The following is an 8,504-nucleotide window of genomic DNA, read 5'->3' as shown; positions in this document are numbered from 1 at the left end:
TTCCCCAACTTCTCAGCAAATTAAGTTAATTTGTTAACTTAGGTTCGGGAGCCACGCCTCAACCAATCCAATCACCTGTCAAGACTACCTATACCTGTTCTACTCAGCCTGCCCCGTTTGTCTCAGACTGCTCGAAGCAAGAACACGGATCACGTTCTGTCTGTCTTGCCACTTGAACCACTTGAACCACTTGAATCAATTGATCACACAGTCACGGATCCAGAAATTCACATCAACTTGCCTGATTCAGACAACAACCCGGTGATGTTCCCATCACGCATCAGCAGTCAGACCACAGCCAAACGTCTCAGGGGAGCCGCTTGCACTCCGCTGCGGGACCTCTTTATCCCCAAATCCCTGTGGATCCCAGGCCTCTGCCCCTCCGTCAGCGAGTTCAGGAAATCGAGGACTCTGTAGGCACGGCAGCCTCCCTCTCGTCCAGACACCCACTTCTCCTCCACAGTGCGGCCATCTTTACTTACACAAACTGAGCTCGACATAAGAGACTCGACCGTCGCCCGCCTCCAACCGTTCCTCAGAAGGAAAGGCGATGGAATTCCTTCCACCGCAATGACAATAAAACAAGATTGTTTCATCTCTACTTAACCTCCATCAGTACTCCGGCAACAACAACCACTGAGGCTCGAGCACTTTCGGCTTCTCCGCCAGTGTCAGCCACAGCCAGCGGCGTCATGCGCAGCGTCACGGCGACGGCTACAGTCAACATCACCTCTGTTTCCATCTCTGCCTTCTATTCCCAGGCTTCACAAAACTCCTGTGCACATCCATGCTTTTATCCCCTCATCCCTTCTTCTACCCTCCCTTCTGCCCTTTCAGTTCGGCCTCTGCTCCTCCCTCTTTCCAAGCAGCCAATGCTGCAGTACAAGAGCCCGGTCAACTCAAAGGGCCCCATCATATGCAAATCTAGTTGGTGATCCTCAGCTTTCATCTCCATTTCCAACTGGTTTGTCCTTTATTGTCCTTCTGTTAATGTCCCCATGCCAAAGGGAATTTAAAAACGGGAAAGACCAAGACCAGGGAGGCAGAACGGTCTCCAATAATTTCAACCACCTGGGCTGCACTCTTTCCATCTGCAGGCTTCTGCTCCTTCTGTGGAGGACCTCACTCCAGGAGTACCTGTCCCAGTAATCCAACCACACCAGCAGAGTGACCAGTACGGCACCTCGGGACAACCGTCAAAGTATAGAAGTCCTTTCAGACACTTCTTATGCCTGCCACAACCTCAAAATTCAGATCTCAAGCTTTCCTCAGCGCTGAAAAATTACCCCATAGTCACAGCTGCCATTCTTTGAGGGCTTTAATAGTCTAGGAAGTCCATTCTCATCCACTCTGATAACACTATAATCATTGAGATTCTACAAGTTAGATTCTCCAGTCAGCACCCAGCTCATTGCAGACTCACATGAATCTCGGTTCAACACCAGTTCATCTTCATGGCAGCTCACATTCCTGAGCACCACAGCAGCATCAGTGATTCACTGTCCAGAAATTCAGACACTTGGCCCCAGAATCAAATTTTCATCCCATCACATTTTCAGCCACATCGTTCAACTAGCTCCACGGCTAAGAAACCTCTCAAGAAGCCAGCCTCGGCCCGAGCACTCCCTCAGCACACCTAACTGGCTGGAATCGCTTCAAGGCATCATGTCACGTTTCAGCTGTCGTTTCCCTCTCCAGATCTTATGTCCAACTTTCATCACCTACGTTCTTTCAGTCCAAAATCCGTTCTTCCACGATCCAGACATACTCTGCATGAATCAACTTCTCCATCAAAGTAGTTTGGTCTTTTGGGGGCCCAAATAAAGCTCTGGTGAAAACACTTCCGAGACGATAACCCAACATTGATTGGTCTTCTGTTCACCAGCCTATCAGACGACCTCCTTCTTCCACCATCACCTATCATCTGTAAATTCAAATTTGCATTAAAACTCGTTTCAGACTAGTGAAACATCTGCAGTGCTGTTCAATCAAGATGTCATGTATGTAAACTGGAAGTCACTTTAACATCTAAAGCTAGCATAACTAAAGACATGCTCTCTAAACAGTCGTAGTTTGGTGTTCGCGTAGGCTCTGTGCAGACATTCGTGTGCCTCCCGTTTTTTGTGACCAACTACTCTACCAGGACAAAAACCGATCTTAATGCTCACGGGCGGAACGAGTCGCCCAATAGACTCCAGAAAGTTGTACAAACAGAAGTAGTCCGTCGTGGCTGCAGCTGCCCGTGTACCCGTCCAGCTATGTAGTATATTTGATGCTTAAGAAGTAGTTAGTGAGGTGCAACCTTTTTTAAATTAGTGATGATAAAACGCTACTTAGGCTGCGTTCACCCTGCAGGCCTTAATGATCAATTATTATTTTTTAAATGTTGCCCATATCAGACTCCAGTCTTCATTACAGTTTCTGTCTCTGTCCAGCGCATATAAGTGCTACAACTCTCTCTCAAGTAGCACGCATGTGACGCAGAATTGTGACAACAGTCGCTCTAGAGCAGGGGTCGGCTAATAACATGGCATTAGATGACAGTCCAGACTGTAGTCAAAGTATAATTTAAAGAGGTGGTATTCTGCTCATTTTCAGGTTCAAAATCATATTTAGAGGTTGTACCAGAACAGGTTTACATGGTTTAATTTTCAAAAAACACCAGCTTGGCAACACGGACTGGAGCGAGAGTTTCAGAGCGGTGAGTTATTAATCTGTATCCATAAAGTTTTAACTGAGCTCTGTCTCTACATCACAGGAACAACTTTATGTCCACTGACTGCCTGGAGGGTAGCTAGTGTTTGGAAGGGAGAGGAGAGCTGTGTGCTGCAGCTCGCTGTTTCTGAGGGCGTGTTGGAGTAGCCGCTCGGCGAGCGTTATATGAGGCGCATTTAGCTTTCATCCCTGTGATGTCACAAAGATGAAAGGGAAGCGGTTGGACTACAAACGAGCTGTTTTCAGGCAGTTCAGAGCAGAGTTTTCTGTGGGAGACGGGAACTCCCTTTGGGCTTTTTCACTTTGCAAACCTGTTACATGCACAAAAAGGTATATAACTCAATAAAGGAGAGGGGAAAGCCAAAAAGCAAAATACCACCTTTTAGACCAAGGGTCAGTGTGAGGTTAGCTCAGTTGGTAGAGCACAGGAATCTCCATCTTGGGGTTGTATGTTTGATCCCCACATTGGACAAATTCTCTCCCCCTTCAATAAATTAATTACGAAGAGATTGTTTCACATGCTCACAATAAAGCATGTGCTGGAGAGTGGGCTTCCCTGCGATTGGTCCACATCCATCAACCTATGGACGTTTATTTTCATTTCCCCAGCATCTGCAGGCAGAGGAAAGTCCAGCGTTTCTCATCCAATCCCACATTCAGAGATGCCACAGACTGTTTTGATTGTCCTTCAGAACTTTTCAAAGCAAAATCTCTCATTTCAACTCAAACTTAAGCACTGATGCAAAACACGTTCTTGCACGCATAATCACTAAAGAGGAAGTGGTTATATGAGTAACTGCTGCTACTGCTGGTGGGCCAGATTTGGCCGCCTCTTGCCGACCGCTGCTTTAGAGTGATTCTGATCCGACTGCCAAGAAATAAATGCGACCTGTATCTGATTTGGACCGCATATGAAAGTCTCAAATCTGAACTGGGAAAGATCAGGGCTGTTCGCACTTAAACAAATCAGCAGTACGAACACGGTCTTTGTAACACTGACGTCAGAACGACGCTCAGTGTTCTTGGTACCAGAACACTTTGGATTGTATCAGATCTGTGCTATTAACAAAACTCTGTGTGCATGTGTCCTTAGGTTTTAGGCTGAGAAGAGTTGAAGCTGTGGTAGGAGGAAGTGCATCTTTCACATAAGACAAAGAAACAAGGGAAGGTTTTGATGTTTTTGCCTGAAATGAAAATTATTCGATTAAAAAATGTTGGATACATTTTCTGTTGAATTGATTAATCGAAGCAAAACATGAAGTGACAAATTAAGCGAATAAATGGCCACATTGGGGGCATATTTATCTTCATCAAAAACTTATCACAAGCTCATATACTTTCCACTAAAATCAACAAGATGCGCATTTGAGGTATTGAGTATTTACATTTTTTATAACTTTATACTTTTACTGTACTTCATTTGTCTGACAGCTTTATTTACTTTTCGTGCCCTTCCTGTCCAGTGAAAAGCACACATCTCCAGGGGCATGTTTAGTTTTGAATTCGGCCCAGACGTGGTGATGTTTGAATGTTAGTGATAAACTGCAGGATGAAGATTTCCTTTATGGGCTGAGACAAATCTCTTTCTTCAGCTAAATAAACTATTCAGTGGGAAAATGCATCGTCACAAACCTGAAAATAGGCTCTCACAAGACAGATGCACTATGAACTATGATGACCTTATAGACCATGGTGCATTGCTGCAGATTAAACTACACAACAGGATATAAAGGAGCTGAAATGAGCTTAAACATCTGCAGCAGTAAAATGCAGCAGGAATATTAATCCAGAAACATCAGATATAACAGAGAAACACTGGCAGGAACATTTTACTGCACTGTGAGTACTTTTACTGTCATACTGTAAGTACATGTTGCTGATAATACTCACATACTTTTACTGAAGGAAGGTTTGAATGCAGGATTTTTACTCGCAGTGGAGTATTAGTACTTTTACTGCAGCAAAGGATGTGGATACTTCTTCCACCGCCGCCTGTTGGATGAAATCACACATCAGAACAGACGGGAGGAGGTGAGGGAGGGAGTCTAATTGATTTCCTCGTTTTCTCTCCCTGAAAAGAGAGAGAGCAGGTCAGACAAGTGCAGCAGCGGGCAAGCGAGCAAGTGTCTGCATTACAGCGAGAGAGAGAGAGAGAGAGCTGAAGGGTTTGGCAGTGAAGCATGAAGACGAGTGTGTGTGTGTGTGTGTGTGTGTGTGACCTTGTCTGGCTGTATGCGAGAGAGAGAGCAGGAGTGGGCGAGCGAGCGAATAGAAAAGGGGGAACCTTGAAACCGTCCTGATTCCTTCCTCCATTATTCTCTCTCTCCCATACAAACACATGCTGACTCGTCCTCATGTGCACCCGTCTGTACCGCTCTCCCTCTCTCTCCCCCACACACATGCAGACACATCCTCTCTCGCCCTCGAACCTTTTTTCTTCTCTCGCTGTGTTCCTCTCATGCTGTCGACACCTCAGCGAAGGTAGCCGACCTCTGACCTCCCGTCTTCCAGTTTGACGTGTAAACACTAAACGACCTCTTTCTCTTTGAAAGACGAGAGCTGAGAGAGGCAATTACTCTGATGGCGGAGGGGGTTTATTTACAGACTCGAAATCTTCACACTCAAATGATGAAAACAAGGTTGTGTACAAAAACACGTTTGGCTAACAACAACAGTTTTTCCTCTTATGCCCAGCATGCAGGGCTTGGCGTCATGTGGAGGTTAGCCTTCATGAGTCACAGTGCCAACTCGGACCGGATCTATCTCTGATCTGACTTGTGATCACATAACTTCAGATAACGGTCGCAGATTTGCAGACTTCTGGACTTCTGGACTTCCGGACTTGTTTTTCAGATTCCCTACTTAAATTCAAACTTTCGCACATCACGACTTGAGCAGAGATCTTGAGGTTGTGATAGTTGGATGGTCGGTTTAGGAAAACAGAACAATCCTCACACACAGACTCAGTGATTCTGCTGTTGTGAAGGAGGTTTCAGACGCTTTTAGATGCTGCAGTAAGCATTTTGTTTGAAGTATTCTGAGGCCTTGAAGTTAGAGTACGTGATTCTGCAGAAGGATTGTTGATATTTGAACTCCCTCCAGTGCTGCCTCAGAAGCTCCGCCCCCCAAAGGAGGTTGCTCCAGCAATGAAACGTCTTTGCCCAACCTACTTCTCTGTTTGCACTCTTCAGACCTTTTCCTCTCCGGCTGTTTCTGTTTGAAAGTGCCGGTGTATAGAACTCTCTCTCCTACTGCCTCCTTCACTCCTGTCCTATCAGCACTAACTGTTGCTGATAGGCTTGAACAGTGTTGTGGGGCAAGGCATCTTAGCTCCACCGTCTCGTCCAAATATGGTCACATCCGTTGCAGCTGGTTGCAAAAACTCAACATGGCGGCGCCCTATCAGCCAAACTCACAGTCCACAAACCAATGACTACGTCCACCTCTTATATACAGTCTATGGTTGCAACACAGAGGAAGCTAACACTTAGTTAGCAGGTCGACATGCATATATTTACTGACTTAGGTTTAGGCACAAACTTATGTGATGGTTAAAGTTAGGGTAAGTTGATTCGGCTGTCAAAGCCTTAAACACAAACTTTGCTAGCTAGCTTGCTAGATGAGCCGGGCAGGAAGTCAGACACAGAAACAGGGAGAAGCCGGTTGATTTTCAAAATAAAATACCTTGTACAGACTCCCAATTGTATATCAACAATAAACACAGTTTAAAAGGACCAAAAAAGAAATAATTTAACTATGTAGCCTTCTTGACCACGGTAGAAGCTCAACAATCAAGGACAACTTACCAAATAAACTAAATCTAAACAATTCAGCAAAATCAGGCAGGCAAAACGCTCTTATTCTGAAATGCTCCATGTGTTAAATTCAGCCGTGCAGGAAACGGGGGAAAGCTGTTCACAGAGCGCTGAGATCAGTTGTAGAAGCACACAAAATGACAAATAAACATCAAGTGAAAAACGTGGGGCAGGCTAAACGCTCCGCTGCTGAAACGCTTCTGAAATGCTTGCAGTGTGAGTTGACTCCGGGCTGAGGACGCACCAAAACTGTGGAGTCGCAATTTCGCACCAAAACCACTTGGTTTGGGTTAAAATAACTACGCTAACTTACATAACCTACATACAAACAACGCTACAGCGCGTCCCCTACAGCGTTGACCTATGACTCTAGGGGGCTTCTGAGGGCGTTTACAAACTGACGCCAAGGCGCTTTGACCATGCATCAATTTGTGACGACTTGGGAGTGACAACGTGTTATGTTTTCGGAGCACACAGAAAACGGAGAGCAAGTCAAACATGAGAAAATATCAGCTGAATTTAACAGCTGGTTCACTGCATCAGAATTAGTTACTGTCCCTTTAAGGCCTGTCTTCTGAAAATAAGGCGCAACACGGAGGCTTCTCAACTACCAACCTGCCTTATGCAACAACAGAGTCTTAATGTGGGTGTGATCGTTGGCCTGTTTGGTGAAATTCGGAAAGCATATTTCACACTTTGTTAGACAATCAAAGAAGAACTTAGTTTGACGCATACCGAGACCTTTAAAGTGCTTTCTGAAAATAACGCAAATCTCTGCGAGTCCACTCGTGTTCGGGCGTCTGCACTTTCACACTAAGTGCCGACTCGCCTTCGGATGCCGGCTGTTTCCAGCACGCACACACTCATCTCCAGCGCTGTGTACACAGGCGGGCTATTCATCTTTCCCTCCACCAACATCAATAAATGATGGCTGCTCTCCCTCTCTCTGTTTAAATATTCATCGGCAGCGCCGCTCGTCTCGCTCGCTAAACAGCTCGCCAGACGACCCACACACACACACACACACACACACACACACACACACACACACACACACACACACGCACGCACACACACACACACACACACACACACACACACACACACACACACACACACACACACACACACACTCCCTGCGCTGCATTAGCAATTCAATCCATCGTTTTTGGCGCTAGGCAGCCACACACACACACACACACACACACACACACCAGGCTTTTATACAGGCACACAATCACAGTTACACACTTATTATACACACACACTTATGGAAACCACACGGCTAAAGACAAAAAGCCTGAGAAGCGAGCGGCTGCAGTGAATGGAAGTGTGTGTGTGAGAGTTTGCTTCCTACTGAGGGTGGTGATGGCAGTGAAACCCAAAGCTGCAGGGAGCTTCGTTTATCACTGCTTAAAGGAACAGGCCATCGTCCTAAGAAATCCTCTTCTTCAGTCACAGGAGAGGGCGGATACCACTTTTGTCTTCGGTACAGAGGTCCAGGACGTGGTTAGCCTAGCTTAGCACAAAGACTGGAGGCAGGGGTAAACTGCTAGCATTGACCCAACAGCTCAAAAGCTGTCTAATTTACATGTCGTATCTTAGCTAGCGAGATAGAAAACAATATATCCTGTGTTCAGTTCAGTTTACTGGACAGATATTTAATATTTAGTCATTAATAATACGCAAGCTGGCCAATCACAGCGCAGTATTGTACTCACTCTTACTGAGTTGCGATATTTCACTGGTATGCAAAAGGAATCTAGCTTTTTTTGCTGTATTTTCCAAGATATGAACAAACGCTGTTCCTGGGGCACTTTTAATAGTTACAGTCGCTACCCAGAGAGGCTGAAGGGAGAAGTACGATTTATTGTCTTTCTAAAACAAATCCAGAAAATGTAGACGGTTAGCTAACGCTAGCTACTTACTGAATGTAACGTTATATAACCCTGCTGTTCTGCTTTTTAATGATTG

This window comes from Micropterus salmoides, unplaced genomic scaffold (assembly GCF_014851395.1).
Source record: "Micropterus salmoides isolate LMB-PRFRI ecotype aquatic unplaced genomic scaffold, ASM1485139v1 Ms_hic_scaffold_1, whole genome shotgun sequence".
Lineage (NCBI taxonomy): Eukaryota > Metazoa > Chordata > Actinopteri > Centrarchiformes > Centrarchidae > Micropterus > Micropterus salmoides.
This window is presented reverse-complemented; position numbering follows the sequence as displayed.